Genomic DNA, 22,835 nt, shown 5'->3' with positions numbered 1-22,835 from the left:
CCTTTGTTCATGTATTTTTTTTCTTTTGCTAATTAAAGGTTGGGAAATAGAACAAAATACAGCCTGCCCCCTGAATTTACCATTTTAGGAAAAAACAGCAGGGGCAGGTTAGAATGCAGAAAAAATGTTACTATTAGTGGCCTGATAAGGTCTTTCAGAAACGATTTACTGAAGCAGGAGTGATCAGTTTCTTTCTCCGTATTTGGGTTTCATAATGACAAAGGGTGAGATTTCTTTTTCAACAGATAACAAACCATGAGGTTTATAAATGGTGGCTGGAAGCCTTCAGGTTCTTATGTAAATTCTAACTGCCACTCTCAGTCCCATTTGCCTCTTGGCAGAGCCTGGAATGTGGAATCCTTGACCTTGGAACTTAGAGCTCAGTGGCGGGGCTTATACTCCAGCTTTCGGTGGGCTTGCGTGATTCCACTGTAAAATGTGCGGTTTCGCTAGAGGGAAATTTTAGCTAATGCAACCATGGGGCCATGGCCATGAATACATCTCCTAGGACATAAAAAAAGAGCCATGGAAGAAAACTTGTTCTCCATAGGAGGGTCCCACATCTGTGCGATTCCTCAGGCCCAAGTGCCTAGTTTATTAAAGCTGATCTGGTCTTACATACACAGCTCTGGGGGGATTAAGTACTGAGTCGTACCCCCCAAGTTATAACTGAAAGGCAGTTGCTTGGACAAGGATAGCTATGACCACACTTGCCCCTGCAGACAGGAGATGTTCACAGAAGAACGCCCAAGTTCACAGTGGACTTAGAAATCAGCAGTCATGGTGACTCTGAAGGTCTGGAAATAAGTGAGCGTTCTGTAGGAGTACATACTTGAACTTAAAGTTAGAGCAATGAAGTGCCAGAGAACCAAAAACTTAACCAAGCAGATCTCCAGAGTCCACTTAGAATGGCACACATTACGCTAGTCTGGAAGAAATTATATGCCTCTTGCCTGAAGTCATAGAGTGAGAGTAGCAAAGCTAAGCAGAAAACCTAGGACCCCCTCCCCCCCCGCCGAAGTCCCATAATGTAACATGACTTTAGATTGAGGATGAAAGAGGAACTTTAAGCCTGCAGCAGAGGCTGAACAAAAGAAGCCATAGTAGTTGGCGTCTAACAGTCAAAACCTGGGACCTGAATGGGGTCTCAGGAACAGAAAGAACCTCAGTGTATGCTCTACTTTGCTTGACCCCTGGGCCCCTTTTTTTCACAAGTGCAACCAATTCCCAGATGTGGACTTTGGTGGACTCTAAAGATAAATATAAGTAGCAAAAACATCTGGGGGTGGGAGGAGGTTAAGGAATTGGGGCACAACCTTTTTCAAGGTAAAGATAGGTAGTACCCAGGGAGACCGTATCACACATGCTGGTAGTAAACAAACTGCGTATGAATAGATCATAACCCCCTAAAATGATTATTTTTAAGGTGTGTGTTGAAAATTTCCTTAAATTCATAAAAATCAAAGTTATGCATTAGAAATGGCAGTAAAGCACTTGGGAGCCTCTGCAGTGGTCAAGATGAAGGGCTCTGGAACCAGACCACCTGGATTCATCTCAACTTTTCAACCCTTTGCGTTCCCTTTACCTCCCTGTGACTCAGTTTCCACCTTAGTAAGGAATCGTAACAAGAATATTTACCTTGTGGGATCATTGAGTGGTTCCCAGACTCTGCTACAGTTTGGAATTATCTGGCAGATCTTTAAAAAGTATTGATGCTGGGTCCATACCCCTAAACCCCTGATTTAATTGCTATGGAGGCAACTCCTGAGTTAATACACATAGAGAGCTTAGAACAGTGCCTGACATATAGCAAGCACTTGATACATGTTACCTATGATTGCTATTTTATTATTAGCCATTTTGTAGATTATTTTACATGATCTTTACCTTTCGGTCCTAGTTCTTAGGTTACACTTCCCTTTGCAAGGAGCCTGGGGCCATACACTGTAACTATTTGTGTTATCCATAGTTCTAACTTTCCTATTAAATAGTGAAACTTTATCTTCCAATTTACCACAGCTCCTGCTCATTGCTGCACATGTAGTGAACATTTCAAAAATAGAATCAAGGACTTTTTGACTCATTCTAAAAATTTGTACTTCATTTTCCAGCACGATGTGACCATGGATCATACCTAAACCATGTCAGTTTGAAAGTGATAGTTTAGACATATGTAAGCTTAATTATTTGAATTTTCCTGTATTTAAATTGTGCTTAAGAGCCAGTAACAGAATGGATGCATTAATCATCATAAACATGTGCCTTAAATATTTAAAATATTTATTATATTTACCAAAATAATCTTTCCACATCATATTTTATCATAGGTTTATTTTAGATGCTTAAATTAGCACTCAAGCTCTATAAACACACACTGTAGTTAGAATCTAACTATGTGCCAGGCACTGTGCTAGGCTCTGAGATACAAGATTGAATGGCAACAAGCTCTCCGTGCAAAGACTAAAATAAGATGTATAGAATACTGAATACACACTGATCTATTACTTTCTACCTCCCACAACTGTCTCAAGCCCTCTAACTGTTTCACAAAGTAATTTAAAATAACATTAAATGAAAATTACTCTCTTTTTGAGTGTAATAATCTGACTACCCGACTCATTACCCAACTCATTTTATCCTTAAGAAGTAATCTGAATATTGAAAACTATGTATGATTAAGCGTGTTAATTGTAGCAGTTTTTATAATGGCAAAACCCAAGAACAGTCTTGGTTTCAGTAGTTAGAAAATGACTAAGTAAAATATTATAGAGTGTTATGTATTTAAAAAGCATTTTTAAAAAATGATTTAATTACATATTAGTAATTAAATGTAATTAAAAAGTAATTTTAGCGGTAGGATTATAGGAGCCTTTTTAAATTTTCTGGGTTTTAGAATTTCTAATTGTTTTAGTAAGTGTGTTGCTTTTTATTTAAATCACTTCTGATATTTTTCCTTTATTTTTTACTTTGAATCATTTACCTTGTTTCTTAGACCATCCACCCATTTAAGTGACTCAGTTTGCCAAATCCAGAATATTAACGTCTTAGAAAGCATGCACTTCACCTACCACTGTTAATTGAAAATTATGTAAAATATCTTGCCAACTCAGTAAAATATGTATGTTGTTTTAGGGAAGAATGGTAAAAGGGTATTAATAAAACCCCTCTTAGTATAACCTTTGGTCACAATTCTCTAAAACTGTAACTGGTTTCTGTGATTATATCATTCCCGATTTACATTTTATTTACAGCACAATTTTCTGTTTTAAATCAATCAATTAATTTATTTAGGTAGTTCTCTCCTCGCCCTCCTGCCCTTCAAAAGATACTCCAATTGATCAAAATTGGTTAATATGAATTACAATTTTATTGAAAAAGACAGCTGTCTTTGGAAAGTTCAAAGACAGGAACTTCCAGGAAAATCTGCCAGCAGGGTAACTACATTCACCAGGGAGAGGAGGCCACGGTGCTGCTCTCCAAGGAGGGGGCATCTGAGCAGACCTGAATGAAGCAAAGGAGGCGTAACATGACCTTGGTGGCGAACCTTTCCGGACATATCTCCTGCTGAATGCTGACTCATTTCCTTTCTGCTACATGAAATGCCACTGCATCCAGAAGCATTCTCTTCTTCCCTCCTGACACCCCGAAGGGGGCATTCATTATTTCTCGTTCTATTTTCTCAGGGCTTATTGCGCTTAGCTCTGTTTTCGTACTTCTTTTATTCTTCCTGATATTGCAGGTTTATTATTTACGAATCTGAATCTCCCCAAGGAAGATTTACAAATCTTCTCCTCCTCTCTTCCTAGGAGGGAGGAACCAGTGTTACTCATCTCTGAAGGGCACTCAGTGCTTAGCACCAAGTTTTGTATTTAGTAGGCCCTGGCTGAATGTTTGTTTACTTGAATCTTAATTAAATCTATCTCCTAGCTTCAGTTGAAAATGCAGATCAGGAGCATTCTCTTGAACTCTGCTTTTCAGGCCACAAAAACAATGCAACCACTGAGAATCCAGAAACATTGATGGAATCTCAAGGTCTTCCGTTTTTTGAAAAATAGTCTGGAGAAAAGGACTGGTGTTTCCAATCCCACAACCTACTCTGAACCTCCTTCACCGTACCACTAAATAGAGTAATTTAGAATGTGTTTAATTAAACTTCCCTCCCTTCTTGAATAAAAACTGTGATTACCAAACTCATTATCTATGGAGAGGAGAATGTAGGAAAGGATATTCTGGTATGTGTGATATACCTTATGAACATATTCTTATAAGGAGTCTGTGGTGAGAGAACAAACCTTTACAGTATTTTTGCATCCTTTAAAAGATTTCTAAGTCTGAGAGTGAAAGTCTGTTGCCTTGCATGCAAATGTCTTTCCCTATCATCTGCTGAACTGTTTTTATTTATATATTCCTTTTCCCAGGCACCTCAAGCCTGTGTTAATTAGCATCAACAGCGGAGCATAGGAGGAACATAAGCCACTTATCTGTGAACAAATTATAAGAATTGCAGCAGAAATTGATTTGTACAGAATATACACCTACAGTCTGAATGCTTTTTAATATATTTACCTTGTTCTAATTAGTTGGTTTCTTTTCCTTCCTTCCTGTCCCCTTTATATTATTTCACAAGGCTCAGAGCTTGATCATTATTTTCGGCTCCTTGGCTCCCAGCAGAACCCTCCTATGAAAAAGTGTATTGAACTATTATTTCATCTGATGTGACTTGAAAGGGTCTGGGAAGCCCCTCCATTCCCCTACAGACAATTTTCCCACCCGTTCAGTGCTAACTAACAACCCCTGAATAAGAGATGAAATTTTCCATTTTATAGTTAATGAGATTTAAATGCTTTAGGAGACTTCATGGGAAAATCACTTAGATTCATTTCTTTCTTTCCTCTCTCTCTCCATCTCTCTCTCCCACCCTGTCTTCACCTTTTTTCCCCCATTCTCTCTTCTGTAAGAATTTAGAGAATGCTAATCTGTGCCATGCACTGTGGTAGACATTGACAACAATACATTTAATCTGAATCAGTTTTCATGCTCAAAGAACACAAAGAAGAGTTGGAAAGATAGATGTCAACAAATAGTCACAATTCAAACTGATAACTTAAATCCTAGAAGACTATGCAAACTGCTATGGAAAAGAGAAAGAAAGATCCCTGATTCCTAAGGAGCAATGGAGAAGAAAGAGTCAGAAGATGATGAGTCTATGGAACACAAACTTTCCCAACTTTACAGCTTTCCCATGTCATGCAACTTTCTAAAAGCTTTATCATGCTCATATGATAAAGAAAACACTATTTGCCTTCCGTAGTTGCACAATATCCAAACCTTAAGTTTGTTAAGTCAACGATGTAATGATCACCTGCGTTTTGGACCCACAAAATCTGATAATACTGGGTCTTTAACCTGAATTGATTGATGCATTGGCAGAATGTGCGTATCTTTTTAAATTATCTGATTTGCCAATATCAAGTGCATCCCCACCACGTACTTGGGTAAATGGTTACAATATTTTGAAATAGACTTAAAAGAAAGTATTAAAATGCTTACCTTATTGCATTAAAAAAAAAAAAACTCCAAAGACCGGATTTATTTACTAGTCTTACTTCAAATACGAATATTTAGGGTTCAATGAGTAAACTAGATCACCACAAAATTTCAACCTCCATTTTATCATTAGTACTAACATTTTAATTTTCCCCCAGCGTTGTTATCAAAGGAAAATGGATTGCTCCTCATTTGTTATTATTTTTCTTCTTTTGCTGACCTTGTGGGTGGAGGTTCCCATAATCCTGAAAGGAAGAAAACCCTGGGCAGTCATTGCTCTATCCTGTTAACTTCCAAAGTACAAACAACTTGTCCTCTCATTATTGCAAAACCCTTGAACAAACTAATCAATTATTTTGTCTTCTGAGAGCTATTAAAGATAGTAAATTAACGAATTACTAGAGTCTAACACTTTCAACTGAAAAATAAATATTTATTGAATGACTGCTCTGGGCTAAGCGTGTGCTTATGGAATTGCAACAAGGCACCGCTCCTGCCCCGATGGAGATCATAGTTCAGGTGGGAAAAAAGGTACAAAGCCATACCCTATAGGACCTAGAAGCACGTAGGGAACAGGGTGATTGGCGGGGTCCGGGCACCAAATCTAGCTTGAGGTGATGCAGGAAGCTCTCTCAGAGAGATGCCAACCAGATGAGCAGTCTCATCTAGGCGAAGAGGAGGGAAGGGCATCCCAGGCAGAAGAGGCCACCTTAGCTAAAGCACAGAGGAAATGAGTAGGGGACATTCATGTCATTACCAATGTACCTAAAATACAAGGCACAGAGGGGTAACTGGGAAAGATGGATTCGCTGGAATGGGATCATAAAGCCCTCACGGGTCTCAGCCAAGAGTTTATACTTTCAGAGGCCATCTGTAGACAGATGGAATATTCTGGTTGCCCCTGGCAGAGGATTTGTGGAGGCAAAACTAGAAAGAGGAAAACCAGTTCTTGGTGATGACACATGATGGTCAGAATTAGGATAACGAGCAGTTAGGGCATCCTGGGAAGCAGACGCCAAGATGGATGAAACATGCAAAAAGGAAAAAAAAAAAAAAAAAAAGGCCATACTGGGGAGGAAGCCGGAGAAAGTGGGAAGGGCCTGCAGATTGTTCTGTTACCTGACCTGGTGAGGGAAAGGGGGCCAGGAGGACGATAGGGTAAGGAGAGTTTCAGACTACAGCACAGCTGGAGGCAAGTTTCAGCTAGGATAACGGAGACTCCAAGCCAAAGTGGCCTATTAAAGAAGCCCCACGTTTTGCTATTTTGTGTCTGCATTTTGCGTGTGGGGGTGTGAGGGAGAGAGAGGCTGAATTTTACTATTTGGTGGGGGTGGGCTGGGGTGGGGAGCCTGGTCAGAGGTAGCAGGAAGGCCAGGAGGGATTGGCACTCGGACCGGGATTGGGGAGCGGGGGCGGAGGGAGGAAGGGCTGCCTCAAGGCCTGTTGGGAAGGAGAAACTGAAACCAGCCCCGACTGAGTCCACCCTAGGGAGGTGGGGATGGGAATTGGGTCTGGAGGAATGAGGGGCCACCCTGTCTCAGGGCTGGACAAGAGGTCCTGGCCCTGCCCCGCTTTTCCCTTACAGGGCTTCAATCCCCTCCTGCTCCCTGGGCCTCACGAACCCCAAACATTGCTGCCCTGACGCAGAGGAGAGGGCTAGGCGTGTGAAGGCAGCGGACAGGGAGCCTAGGGGAGTTAAGGAGCACAGGGTGGGGCCCAAGGTGTGGAGAAGACGGCAGCCACATGGGCACTTAGTTCCTGGAAGCGATGACCACGGAGAGAGCCACACCTCCCAGGGCGACTGCAGTGCCCCAAGGCCAATTCCGTGGGCTGGATCAGACACCGTTGCCGGGGCATTTGACGGGCAGTGGGCTGGGGAGGGGGGCAGCGTTTTCCAGTACAGGGCAGTCTCCGTGCTCTGCTGGGCTGTGGGTGCTTCACCAGCTCAAAGGACTGTGTGTGTGGAACGTTCCATCTTTAAGACCACCCTCAGGATGGGGATGGTCTCTCTGGACTCACCTTGCCCGGCTGGCCCCTTGACCTTGCGGAAGAGCACCGTGATGTTGCCAGGCCGGGGCTCCAGCACAAGGCTACAGGAAGTCAGTGAGGTGCAACAGTGGCCCAGCTTCAGCTGCGACGAAGCCCCCAGGCTCTTCATACACTTCACCCTGAGCTGCAGGAGCTATTCTGCTTCCTCAAATGTCACATCTGCTTTGGCGCTGGAGGTGATGGCCATGAAGGTGAGGTAGTAAGAGTTGGCTGCCGGCACCAAGTTGGCCTGTAGGTTGACGTTGCTCCTCTCCTTTTTTTGTTTTTGTTTTTGTTTGCCGGTGCCCCACACTCCAGCCTGTGAGCATCTCCAGGTCCGGCCCAACCATGCAATCCTCAGGGTCATCTCTAGGCACAGGATAGGTTGTAGAGGGCAGTGTCTGAGGCCTTGGCTGTCCCTGGAGTCAGCAGTGACCATGCGCATCTCTCCCACATCCATGACTTGAACACTGAGGTCCAGGGCCTGGATGACATTATAATAGCCCAGGTTAACAGCGGCTCTGGCTCCTCCTGAACCTGTGTGTGGTTCTCCAGTGAGGTCTGCCCTTGCAGGGATGAGGCTCTTGGCTGGGCGGCTCCCGCAGGGTGGACCTGGGACCAACGTCTTCGTCCTCAATAGCGGATTCCCTTACATGTCCAGGCATTCCTCCAGGCCAAGCTGGGCTTGGGCTCAGGCTCCAGGAACTCTCCATCTACTGCTGGGGTGTGGTGGGCCTCCTCCAGTGGGGGCTGCCGCAGGAACTGGAAGGGTGGCAGCTGATTCAGGTCCTCTTATCCTCTTGGTGTACCTTCTCCTTCCCCACCTCTTCCTCCTCCTCCTTCACTTTGCATCTTCTACCCTCACCAGCTCCTTGAAGTCCTCAAGTGTTGGGATGCTATCTGATAAAGGGTTAATTCATATCCAAAAAAATATAAAGAACCCCTACAAATCAATGGGAAAAAAATCTGATTGAAAAATGAGCAGAGGATCCGAATAGGTATGTTTCCAAAGAAAACACAGATGGCCAACAGGTCCGTGAAAAGGTGCCCAACATCACTAGTCATCAGGGAAGTGCAAATCAAAGCCACAATGAGCTCTCATCACACAGGTGTTACAATGGCTATGATCAAAAAGATAAGGACTAACAAACATTGGCGAGGATGTGGAGAAAAGTGAATCATTGTGCACTGTTGGTGGGGATGCAAATTGGTGCAGCCACTGCAGGAAACAGTATGGAGTTTCCTCAAAAACTTAAAAATAGAACTATCATACAATATAGCAATCCTACATCTGGGTATTTATCTGAAGGAACTGAAAACATGAACTTGAAAAGATATCTGTACCCCCCATGTTCACTGAAACATTATTTACAATGACCAAGACATAGAGACAACCAAGGTGTTCATAGATGGATGAACGGATAAAGAAAGAGATAATAAAATAGAATATTATTCAGGCATAAAAAAGAACGAAGTCTTGCATTTGTGACAACATAGACCATAGATGGACCTATGGACCTCAAGGGCATTATGCTAAGTGAAATAAGTCAGACAGAGAAAGACAAATACCTTATGATCTCACTTATATATGGACTCTAAAAACAAAACAAAACAAAACAGAACTCATAGATACAGAGAACAGATTGGTAGTTGGGTGGGCAAAACGAGTGAAGGTGGTCAAAAGATAAAAGCTTCCAGTCATAAAATAAATAAATCTTGGGGATACAATGTACAACATGGTGATTAGAGTTGATATAGTTAAGAGAATGGATCTTAACGGTTCTTTTTTTTTTAAGATTTTATTTATTTATTTGACAGAGACAGAGATAGTGAGAGCAGGAACACAAGCAGTGCGAGTGGGAGAGGGGGAAGCAGGCCTCCCGCCGAGCAGGGAGCCCGATGTGGGGCTCGATCCCAGGACCCTGGGATCATGACCTGAGCCGAAGGCAGATGCTTAACGACTGAGCCACCCAGGCGCCCTTAACGGTTCTTATAACAAGAAAAATATATAATTCTGTGTGGTGATGGGTGATGACTAGACATGTTATGGCGATCATTTTACATTGTATGCAAATATTGAATCCTTGTGTTGAAACTAATGTTATATGTCAATTATATCTCAATTAAAAAAAAACTTATTGATAAAAAAGAGTACAAATTAAAAGACGTTTATTTTCCCACTGTTCTACAATGCCAAAAAAAGAAAGGGGAGGGGAGTAGCACATAAGGAGGAAACATAGCCTTGGCACGAATACAGTGGTGGATCGAGGAGGGAAGCAACTAGGATTGTCAGTCAACTGTACTTCCTACACAGTTGGAGATCCGGGAGGTGCATATTCATGGCTGCGACAGGGATGAGAAAGAATATATGAAGTATAGAAGTCTAGAGAAGTGTGATTTGTGATTGATTGAATATGGAGGGGAAAGAGAAAGAGGAAGGACACAGGGTGACTGAAGTTTCTGGGCCACTGGTGCAAAGCAATACAGTTGATGGAGAAAGAACGGTGGATCCAGTAGGGATGGAGATAAACTCCTTTTTATCAGATTGAATATTAAATGTTCTGGAATATCTATGTGGATACAATCAGCTAACAACTGGGAAAACGTATCTGAAGACAGAGGGGTTCCCAATGGACCTTATGTTTATTCTTATCCTCAGCGCTATATATATATATATATATATATATATATATATATATATATATTCCTCATTATTTCATAAAGATGAAGCTATTTGCTTCCAGAACATCAGATTTAAAAAGCATTCAGTCTGAAGTCATTTACGTGATGCAACTTTATAAAATTAACTGTATTAAAGTAATTCTGTTCAACAAAAGATAACATTAAGAAACTGAATAGACAGGCCAACAAAAGTCAAATACACAGAATTTTTTTTAATTCCAGAAATTAAGAAGAAGAAGACTGACAATCCATTAGGAAAATGAGTAATGGACTTACGTGGGTACTTTATAAAAGAGGATATTCAATGCAAGATTAAAAACAAAATGAGATACTACTACAAATGCACCCCATCTGCTGAAATGAAAAAGTCTGACCATATCAGGTATTACTAAGTATGCTAAACACTCATATATGGCTGGGTAGAGTACAAATTGGCACAACCACTTCATGAAAAGTGGAGTTGAAGTGCCATATAACCTATGGCCCAGCAAATCCACTCTCGGCCTTATATCTAACAGAAATGCCTGCAAATACACCAGAAGACATGCCCAGGAATGCTTGTGGAAGCGTTAGAACCAGAAACAGCTGCGGACCAGAAATGACATGAATATCCATCAGTGATAGATTGTATGAACAAATGGTGATATGATCATAAAATGGAATAATAATATTTATCAGTGAAGATAAACAAGTCATAGCCACATGCAACAACACAGACAAAACTTACAGAATGTTGACTGAATGAAGCCAAACATAGAAGAAAACATGCACTATGACCCCATCGATATAAAATTAAAATCCCAGTAACACTATGTTTTCTTTTTTTTTTTTAAGATTTTATTTATTTATTTGACAGAGAGAGAGCACAAGCAGGAGGAGCGGCAGGGAGAGGGAGAAGCAGTCTCCCCGCTGAGCAAGACTCTGGGATCATGACTTGAGCCAAAGGCAGACGCTTAACCAACTGAGACACCAGGCTTCCCCCCCAGTAACACTATGGTATTTAGAGATGTATACTTAGAGGTTAAAATGTCAGGAAAAGCAAGGGTGTGGATTGCAATCGAGAAGGGGCAACCAGGGCTTTTGTAAGCATGTTGGCAATGTTTTATTTCTTGATCTGAGTGACGGTTACATGAGCGCTCATGTTATTAAAATACATTAAGCTGTGCTTTAGTGTTTTAGATGTAGGCATACCTCATTTTATTGTGCTTCACAGATACCGAGCTTTTTTTTTTTTTTTTTTTTTACGAATTGAAAATTTATGACAACCTTGCATGGAACAGTTCTACCAATGCCATTTTTCCAAAAGCATTTGTTCACTTTGTATCTTTATGTCATTTTTTGGTAATTCTCATAATATTTCAACTTTTTCAATATTATTGTATTTGTTACAGTGATCTATGGTCAGTGATTATGACTCACTGAAAGCTCAGATGATGGTTAGTATTTCTTAGAAGTATTTTTTTAATTAAGGTGTATACATTGCTTTTTTTTTTTAGACATAATGCTATTGCATACTTCACAACCTACATTATCGTGTAAGCATAACTTTTATATGCATTGGGAGAGCAAAAAATCCATTTGACTCCCTTCATTGTGATAGTTGCTTTAGTTCAGTGTTCTGGAATCAAAACCCAGTGTCTCTGAGGTGTCCCTATACCTTTTCTGCTTACTTGTTGCATTTTACAATAAAGAGATAAAAACTGAGAAACAAAAAGGGACAAAATAAATACATTAGTCCCTCAAAAAGAAAACTTATGGAGAAAGTTTAGAAGAAAATATGAACATCTTTTAACAGATGATAGGAAGCTAGGAGCTAATTTCTACAGTAACAATTTTAAATATACAAGTTTGGGGGATTTGTTTTGAAAAATAAAATAATTTCCTTGAGTCACAGAACTTTTTCTCTTACCAAAAAGTTTCAATAAATAGGAAAAATAAATGTAGAAAGAAATATGTTACATCTGATTATACTTAAAATTTATAAATAAACAAATGGAGGAAAGTATATTCTTCGGTTTGACTCTTTCTCAAATACCTAATTAGTATCACAAGGGAGACAGCAGAAAGAAAACCTAGGAGAATAGGTAGAATAACACAAACCACGGTGACAAACCATCTGTCAAAACTCTTCTTTGTACCCATGAAAAGTGAAGCCTCCAAATGAGTTAGTGCTTCCTATGATCCAGAGAGCACGAACCATGCTATTTACAAAATGTGAGGTAGAAATTAATTGAATTCCCCATTTGCAGAGACATGTATCTTATTTTACTTTTAAAAAATATCAAATATATTTTGGGGGCCATGCTAAAGGTTATGTATAGAAGAATTAGTAATTCCGAATCATAAGTCTATGGCCATGTTTATCACCAAAAAGTTGTTTGCCAAGATTATATTCTCAATGAAAGAAATGCCCAGGATTGCTCAAGCTCACATTTTCTTGATATGTTAGTTCTTGGTTTGGATTCTGAGGAAGTTTTTAGGTAGTTTCTTTTCATCTTGCACTTTCTTTTCCCTTTTTGTAACCAAGTGCAGAAAATGCAGAAAAACCAGTGTGCATTTCCAGCAGATGTCAGTGTTGGCGTTTGATGTAATCCAGGAAGGCCTCCAAGCCAGGGGCCTCACCTAGAAGATGAGCAGTGTTCTGTGCAGATCCTTAGTTCTTGTGCAGTGTGGAAAGGTAGTCAGAGAATTCTGTTCTTCTGTAGGATGTTTTCTTCAGAAATATATTGCTGTGAGTTAAGAAATAGATATGGCTTCAACAAATTCTTCCATCTCTTTTATACTGAGCTTGTTGTAGTTGCACATAAATTGTATGAATTTATTCTTCCTTTTTTCTCCAAAAAGTATATTCACTATCTATTTCTCTGTCAGAACTTCTTCCCAGAATAATGATTTTTTGGCTTGAAGAATTTCAATGTGTTTGTCTTGGAAAAATATATTTAACACCTACCAGGTACCAAAGAAACAGAATATTCTAGCTGCCTTAAAGGAAGCGTTGTAATTTGTAATTGTGGCAGTAAGTTCTATCACAAGATATGAACAAGTTACCAAGAAAGCACAGAAGACAGGGTAACAGATACTGTCTGGAGGAGAGAGGTAAGCTTCATTGAAGATGGCATTTGGAGTCTTGAAGGATGAATATGAGTTTTCCAGGGAAGGGTTTTCAGGGAAGAAGAAATGACATGAAAAATTCTAATGAATGCTGGTCATGCATATAACTTCAACACAAGTGATTTTAGGTCATAGTCCTGATTCTTTGGAGACTACATGAAGCATATTCAAGTAGTTAAGAATAGTTTGGGATTAAGGGTCCCTGGGTGGCTCAGTTGATTAAGTGTCCGACTCTTGATTTCAGCTCAGGTCATGATCTCAGGGTCGTGAGATGGAGCCCTGTGGTGAGCTCTGTGCTGGTCATGGAGCCTGCTTAAGATTCTCTCTCTCCCTCTGTCCCCCCCACAAAAAAAGAAAAGAATAGTTTGGGATTAAAGACCACTTAAAAAGTGGTTAAGGACACAGAGTTTAGAGTCTACCTAGATTCAAATTCTTGCTTTCCAATTATTAGGTTATGATACAGGAAAAAAATGTAATATTCTTGTGCATAAGTTTCTTCATTTGAAAAGGAGATAAAGATGACATCAAGACTCTCTAGGATGGTTAAGAAGACTAAGTGAAATAAATATAAATTACTAAGTACAGTGTATGGTGCATAGTAAGTATTCAAAATGTTAACTGTTATTGGTAGCTATTTTATCTCATTAGTAGTAATGAACAAATATATAATAAGGTTGACACTGAGTAGAGTCACTCAGATTATAATTGGGAAAATAAGTGAACCAATCATTTTTTTTTAAACAAGTAGTTCACCAATGTTTGATCTGTTTGCGGAATTTGCTTTGTCCTTTATGAAAGAGAACTTATCAAAACAGGCATTTTAAACAGTTGTCTGTTTCTGTTGTCTTGCTGTGTGGTTTTGGATCAAATTCACATGCTATCATTGAAGGACCAACTCAGATTCAAGAACACAACAAGAAAAAGACAGGCGTAAAGAACAGAATGTGAGAAATCTCTTCAATGCAACAACAATGCCTAAGCACTTTCCAGAGAAAATCAGGGTTATTGAGGACTTTGTCAGCATGAGCCTGGAAGCCAACATCCTACTTGAAAGTCTGATCACCAGCAGTCTGCCTTCCCTCCTGTCTTGTGAAGAATAGTGACTCCTTTCATAAGTCATAACTAAGAATGAAATGCATTGGTTGAAGGAGAGAATGGGAATCATATCCATAGCTCCCAGGTTTATTGACTAGATCTCCATCTCTGTGAGGCAGGTGAGTGATGGGGCTTAGTAAATTTGGGTGGACTGTTGGGTCCATGTCCATATTTACTTTATCCAAGTAATATGATTCAAAAATGAAATTAAACATAAAGGGGGGAAACAAGACTTAAAGAAGAAAATCAAATTTTCCAACTGTAAGGGTGAACAGAATTCCAGTGACTGAGCAGATATATCTAACACTGATTTTTTCAGGCAACCAAAGTGAGAAGACTGACTGAGTTGAATTATTCACATGAAAAGAGAAACATATATTGACAACCCGATTCTGAAGTTTTATGAAGAAACAAACGTCCCAGAGTAGCCAACACAATATTGAAGGAGAAGGACAAAGTTGGACGACTGATGCTATCCAATTTCAAGACTTGGTATAAAGCTACAGTAATCAAGATGGCGTGGTACTGGCAAAAGAATAAACAAATAGATCAATGGAAGAGTATAGAGAGCCCAGAAATAGGCCCACATAAATATCGTCAAGTGGTCTTGGAGCAAAGACAGTCTCTTCAACAAGTGGTGCTGGAACAACTGGACATCTACATGCAAAAAAAAAAAAAAGAAGAAGAATCTAGACACAGAACTTACACCCTTCACAAAAATTAACTAAAAATAAATCATAAAGGTAAATAAAAGTACAAAACTCTAACACCCCTAAAAGATAAACCTAGATAACCTTGGGTATGGCAATGACTTTTTAGATAAAACACCAAAGACATGAGCCATGAAAGAAATCATTGGGAAGCTGGACTTCACTAAAATTAAAAACTTCTGCTCAGTGAGGGGCACCTGGGTGGCTCAGTCGGTTAAACATCCAACTCTTGGTTTCAGCTCAGGTCATGATCTCAGGGTCGTGAGATGGAGCCCCGTGTTGGGCTCCTCACTCAGCGCAGAGTCTGCTTAAGGCTCTCTCCCTCTCCCTCTGTTCCCGCCCCAGTAGTTCACCAATGTTTGATCTGTTTGCAGAATTTGCTCTCTCTCTTTCTAAAATAAATAAATAAATCTTAAAACAAAAACAAAAACAAAAACAAAACCTCCTGCTCAGTGAAAGACAATGCCAAGGGATGGAAGACAAGCCACAGACTGGGAGAAAATATTTACAAAAGACACATTTGATAAAGGTCTGTTATCCAAAATATATAAGAACTCAAAAGAAGCCAATCTGAAAAGGCTACGTACTATATGATTCCAGTACATGATATGGAAAAGGCAAAATTATGAAGACAGTAGGAAGTTCAGTGGTTTCCAGGGGTGGACCGTGGGGGAAGGATGAATAAGCTGAGCACAGAGGATGTTTTTAGAGCAGTGAAAATACTCTGTATAATATCTAAATGATAGGTACTTGCCATCGTACATTTGTCTAAACCGAAAGAATATACAACATCAAGAGTGAACCCTCAAATAATCTATGGACTTTGGTGATTGTGATGTATCATTGTGGGTTCATCCATGGTAACAAATGTACCATTCTGGTAAATGATATTGATAATGGGGGAGGCCATGCATGTGTGGGCAGAGAGTATATGGGAATCTCTGTACCTTTCTCTCAATTTTGTTGTGAACCCAAAACTGCTTTAAAAAATTCAAGTCTTAAAAAGAGAGAGAAACATATCAGTCTCTCAAAGAAAGCCAAGTTTTTACCAAAGAGAAATTTTGTCACACAAGATATTATGTAAGGAGCAGTGAGTTAAATAATTAAGAATATTCCCAACAACCATTTCCCAGTAGTTTTCCTACCTCTTAGCTTATTTGATGTATATTTGGGTCAGTAAGATAGCTCTAACAAAGTTTTAAGCACACCCTTGAATTCTTATTTTCTTAGAGTTAAATTTTAATTACTCATGATTGCAGTAATCTATCCTCTTTACAGGGCCTCTTTTTGGCCACATACCATCTCTTAGCCATATGAACTTGAATGAGTTGCGCACTCTTCATGCACCTTATGCCATCCCTTCACATTCAAAATGGGAACTAATATTAACTACTCAGTGCTTGGGATTTTAGGAGTTCAGTAATTTTCCAGGAGGAAACAATCTGTCCTCTGCCATGATAAGACTAAAGCTGTTACCCCAGATAAATTCCATTGGCCCTGGAAGGATCCAATCGACTCAAGCTGATAAGAAGCTATATATCCCTTGGTTTAAAATTTGAAAATATGGATTAATTATCACTTGACAAATGTGTCTTGTCTGGTAGATGAAATATTTCAACATGGAGGATATAGAAGAATACATTACAGGAGTTAAATTATTGGGAGCTTAAGTTCTGAAAATTGGTATAATTTGGGGTAGAAAACACGGGATTTACTTAATTTTCCTGCCCTTGGCTCTGGGTCAAAAGATCTGGATAAGATTCCTGGCTTCTCTCACCTGGCACCAACAACCTTCTAGGAATAGCATGTGCGCAAAAATATACCTTTATTTTCCCTGCAAAGAAATTTTCTTTATACAAAAGCTCTCGTTGTGCTTGCTGTAAACAACAGTAAAAACAAAACCCACATGATTCTAATCACTCCCAAAGAAATAGAGTCAATTTTGTGATTGAGTTTTCACGGTCCGGTCCATGCTGGCCATCTTCTGTGCTCACCACATTCACAACCAGCCACTGCCCCGGACAGTTCTGCACACATCTGCTGCTACAGAACTCCTAATCTTGGCTGAAGGAACCAATGCCAGTCTTACATTAATCGATTCCTCTCTCATCCAACTTCTGGAGCCTTCCCCTTGGACGTTGAGTAGTCTTGGCTGCTCTCGCACACCCCTCTGTGGTGCTGAGAAGCTACAATTTGTGTTTCTAACACCACTCACGGGTTTCTTGAACCTAGTTTTCACACCATTTGGTGGGAGGACCTCAACAAGGCTGGCAGTCACCAGAATCCAGAGGTACTGGTGATTCACAGGTCTTCTCAGTTCTTGAATCATCCTCAAGTTGTTCTGAGGAGTTCTACTGCTATGCTAAGGCCCTCCCAGATACACTGTGGGGTGAAGGTGGGAAGCAAGACAGAGAACCACCAATGTTGAAATACTCTCAGTTCTGTCCCTGAATTTATAAGAGCTTTATCTGGTCTGGAGCTGGGTGGAAGGAGGAAAAACTAGTTCTGGCGGATAACCGGTCACTTCCTAAATTATTCTGTCTTAAGGTTTGATGGTAGATTGAATCAAAAAGCTATGAAGTTCCCTTCTATCTCTCCTCCCTTTCTGATGCCCCTTCACTGAGCAAGATAGCTCAGAACTCTTGGCCCAAAAGAGCTTCTCAAATTATTATCCCACCATATTAATTTTTTAAAAAAAATTGGCCTAGAAACTGGTGAAGTTGTAAGAATAATCTGTCACATTAGTCAGTTAAACATTTGCAGGTGCTTTTGTAAGAAAGAACTTAAATTCAGTTGTATTTGGCATATACCTTGGGATAAAAGCTTTGAATTTTATATATACATATATATATATACTATAATATATATATAATAAATTTTTCGTAAAAAATTGTGTTTCCTGCCATATAAACATTTTCAGAACACGAAGAAGAGAGATTATTTTCTTCTTGTGTGTGCCTATAACAGTTTGTTTGTATCATAAGCACCTGAGCATTAAAAAAAGAAGGAGCGGGGAGCCTGGGTGGTTCAGTCAGTTAAGCATCTGCCTTTGGCTCAGGTCATGATCCCAGGGGCCTGGCTTTGGATCGAGCCCCATGTTGGGCTCCCTGCTCAGCGAGGAGTCTGCTTCTCCCTCTCCCCCTGCTCCTCCCTCTACTCCTCCCACAGCTCGTGCTCTCTCTTGCTCAGTCTCTCAAATAAATAAATAAAATATTTTTTAAAAAAAGAGGGAGAGGGGTTACAGTAAGTATAAAGGGTCCGCTTGAGACGTGTACAAACCAAACAGCCTTAAAAGTCACCTTGCTGTGGAGCCGACATACTAGTTCAGAAGAATATGTATCTTTAGAAGTGAAGAAAAAAATACCCAGGAAATGCAATTGTACCATAATGAGATTAGTTTCCACGTATGAGGTGCCACTGTGAACAAGGCACTGGGCTCTGCTTTTTTCTGAAAATCATTTCATTTACGTGAATTCTCACAACTCATCTATTGAGGTTGGTATTTTTATCCCCCTTTGGGAGATGATGAAACCGAGGTACAGAGACGACACGTGCCTTGCCAAATATCACATTATTAATTCACCAAAAATTCAAATGAGGCCTTTGACTCCAGAGATCTTGGGAAAACCTTGGTATTTTCAAGAGAAATGTCACTGGTCTTGATCACTTTCAAATTCGAATTAGTCTGATTTGTTCACAATTATTTAAACCCACAAAAAACTTTTCTAGAAATGATGCAGCTGATTTTCTTGGTCAGCACTGGTTTGGGCTAAAGGATATATCAGGATGCATCATCTGTTTTAAAATCAATTTCTCTTTCTTTAGGGAGAAAGCAAGTGAAATGTTTGATTATAAAGATTCGTTGATTCATTTGGATCCTCGACAACATTTTATAAGAAACAACTTCTAGTCATTTGAGTTGTATTAATTGAGAAAATTACTTACAAAAACTAATTAATGAGAAAATAGTTACATCATTAATTGGAGGTATCTAATATTGTATGGTAATAATATTTTTGATTTTTATATCTGACGGTGGAATTGACATGTGTAATTTTTTCATATAAAATCACTTCCTAATACTTTGGCAAATTTAAGTGAGGCAAGTGTCTATCTTGAATGTTTTCTAGTATTGGGGAACCCCGTGGAGCTTCTTTGTTGGGCAAAATATTTATTTGCTTCTACAGAAGATGGACAAACTCTTTCTAAAACTCTATGTCCTAGAACTGGGGAAAAATAAACCTTGAAATTTATATTTGAATCATCCAAATTATTCATATTCTAAGACAAAGATCAAGCAAGTGCATTGATCAGACTGCCCTCCTCAGGAGGAATCTTGCTGGGGGTTAGATGGTTAGATTGGAAAGGAAGCAGTGCAGTGTAGCTTCCAGACCTATCACTCTCAGTAAATGCTCACAGTGACACCATTACAAGTGAGCTTTGGAGTTTTAATGTTTACTAACAAATTCAACCCATGGTGTCAAGTTGACACTAAAAGTAATTTATCTCTAGTCCCACATGTCATGAAGGAGAGTGAGGTGTGAATATATATCTTAGGAATAAACAGAAATGGTTCTGGGTTTTTTTTCTGAGATATATTTTCAATGAAAAAAGAGGAAAAATGAATTTGGATACTTTCTGTGAGAACTCCACTTCAGGAGTTTTATACAAATGACAAAATTTAATTCAAAAGATCTTCAGTGATCTTCAGTTTCATTTTCCAGAGGGAATATCAGAAGTTCTGAGTCTCCTGAGTCTAAGACAAGTTTGTGTGAAGTTTCCTCATTTAGCCTCAAGGAAGCTAACAAGCTCTGCAAACCACATGTCTGCATTCTTCTGCATGGGATGGGCGGGGGGCGTGGACGTGTGGGTGCCCATGCATGCACACGTGCTAGATTACTTAGATTTAATCAAAGGGGAACAGCTTTTTTTACGTCGTAAAGAAAAAATCTACTAGTCATTTAAAGTTCAAACTTACCTGTAGGCACTTCTGCCCTTCAAGAGATGTGGCAAATCCTATCAATGGGGATAGTCATCTCCCTATTGTTCTCTTCCCTTTAATGACCAGACTTTTAGAATAGCATGCCACAAATGCAAATGTCGTGTGTAAGTGAGACATTTTTGTTTTAGTTGCTTTTTCAGTCATGGAGAAGGACCGAATTCTGCATCTTGATCAACCCAAGTGCAAAGACATAAACAAGCCCGGGGAGAGGAAACGCAAGTCAGAATCGTGAAGGAGCTGGAATTATGAGCCATGAGTGACACAGAAACCTACATCCTTGCAAGGCACAGAAATCCTGTCGGAAGATTTGTAAAGGGAGGCAGCATGTGTAGGTAGGTGTATTCAAATCTGTGCTGTTTATGCGGGTGTAGCATTATATAAAGAGTCCGACTCCATTTTTTGATATTTGCCTACTGACGGCTTTTAAGCCTCTCTGCTCCTTTCCCCCCACTTTGCCCTTCATCTGGGCAAGCCTATAAGAAAGGCTGGTACTCCCTCCTGCTCAGGTAGGGGTTTCAAGCCACACACAGGACTTCTCGCTGCAGCCCCAGCTCTAAACAGCACAAGACCCCCCAGCTAGTCCCCCTCTCTCGAGTCCCTTTTGGACCTGCTTGGGAGGCAGCCTGCTCTCTCCAAAAATCTCATTATATAACAAACATGTTCCTACTCTCTTGATGTGTGTGGCATCAGCAGTCTCAACACTTAAACCAAATATTGGGTGTAAGTCCATCTCCTTCTATGGAGTGACCAAAACAAATATGCATGAACATTGGAGTATATACACATATTTAGATTTTAGATTGAGATTGAATTTATATGGAGGATGTTTTCTCATAACCCTACCATCAGAAAGAAATCTCAAAATTCACATGGAAGGAAAGAAGAATAATATAAATATTTGTCCTACATCCACGTTTAAAATACACACTGAGTGAATAGTAAATAGTCAAGCAGCTAAAGAGTCATTTTAGAAATTAAGGAACTTCTGAAAAGAGAGAGAATCACTATTAAAGTACCACCTAGCACATAACATTTTCTTCTAAATGTTTGTGAAACTTTAAAACCCTACAGTTAGAGAGTATAAAACGGAGTCTCCGATGACCATGGCACGCATAGATGTAGACTAACGTAAGTTCTTACACTTGCATGGCTGTGGTCAGAATCAAATCAAGAACAGAAATAGACAGATGAGATAAAACCAAATGTGAAGTCTATACACAAAAAGTGAAAACACTATAACAGATGGAAATGGCAAGGCTTACCCCTGTCAACTCTGGTGCGCTGTAGCTAGACTGCTATGTGCAAAATATTATGATTAGATGTCCTGGATGACATTTAATCATACCATGGTCAAGAAAAGAGTCATGTGTGTTTTGTGAGGTGAAAAGTAAGCAAATTCAGGGAAGTCACATGTTTAATATATGGCAGTCAAGAAAGGAACATTCCAACCATATGTCATTGGCATCAGTGTAGTTTCTTGAGAAAAGATGAAATTTTCAAAGCCTATCCAAAATGACTTTTCTAGATCATTCTACTTCTAGAGAAGTCTTTGAGGTTGAGGTCCTTGGATAGATTATCCAATTCAGATCTTGGGCTCTCTGAGAAATAATTGTTCCTTCTAAAACATAATAAAATCCAGCCAACTCTCTTAGGAATTATTAATATTTCATTGCTATATACATGTTCAGCAGCAGAAGAACAAAGAACTGTATTTGGGGAATAACTCTGACAGATTACAGTGTGAGGTCTTGTTAAAGGTTGTTAAGGGTTATGTCCTCCAAATGATTTATCCATCACAGTAGGAATAGAAATACCATACAGCTCGAATAAGAATTAGCACTGCCATTTTAATTAGGTGAGCATTGATTGGACTGGTAAAGCCCAAAGACAATAATTACAATGCAAAGCAGTTTAAAATAATGAAAACTTTGTGTCATTCTTAGTCAGCCTTGAATATCTACTTAACCTATTTATTCTCTGCATACCCCAAATATTCCTTCCACCAACTTTAGTGAATGAAGGAAATTAGATAAAGTCAATCCAGGTCCTAAGTGTGACCTTTTTTGGAAATTATACTGTTCTTGAAGGTAATAAATGCAATAATTAGAGAAAGATTGTAATTGTGTGAAAAAGACTAAATGGCTTACAGTCCACCTACAGAAAGCAATAGAATATGAGCAAAGAGGACATGGTTCATTGAGAATCTCCTTAAACTAAATCATGAATCAGGAACAATTAAATTATAAAGGACTCCACAAAACAAACTGCTTCCAAAGAAGTATTGATATCTTATAATGATGCCTGTGTCAGTGTTGGATTAAAAAGTAATAACCCACTATTCATACCTGCTTTGAAGATAAAACCTATTGGTAATGAGCAGAAACAAAAATCAAGACCGTGGCTAAATGTTTTGAGAGACAGGAGCCAGAGTACAGAAGAGTACTTTTCAGGGAGGTAATTAGGCGTGGGAGTCGGAATCTTGTTAACGGTATGAGGTTCTTTATTCTTTCCCTCAATCAATTATTTAAGCCTACTGCAAGAATTTACACAATGAATAGTCAAGGTACAGAGATTTTGTAGGACATGAAATTGTTCAGCAATGCACTGAGTCAGTTAGTTTACACTGGAGAGTTTCCAATGTATACACACTTGTTAGAAGT

The 22,835-nt window shown here is 39.5% G+C and overlaps 1 pseudogene; it reads right to left on the bottom strand.

Moving 5' to 3' along the window:
- Positions 1-7,298: 7,298 nt before the first annotated feature.
- Positions 7,299-9,916, bottom strand: LOC112820006 (peptidyl-prolyl cis-trans isomerase FKBP8 pseudogene; annotated as a pseudogene).
- Positions 9,917-22,835: the final 12,919 nt, after the last annotated feature.

This window comes from Callorhinus ursinus, unplaced genomic scaffold (genome assembly GCF_003265705.2).
Source record: "Callorhinus ursinus isolate GAN/ISIS: 27379988/994484 unplaced genomic scaffold, GSC_fseal_2.0 scaffold1, whole genome shotgun sequence".
Classification (NCBI taxonomy): Eukaryota; Metazoa; Chordata; class Mammalia; order Carnivora; family Otariidae; genus Callorhinus; species Callorhinus ursinus.
The sequence above is the reverse complement of the archived record's forward strand: the minus strand, read 5'-3'. Positions and strand labels throughout refer to the sequence as shown.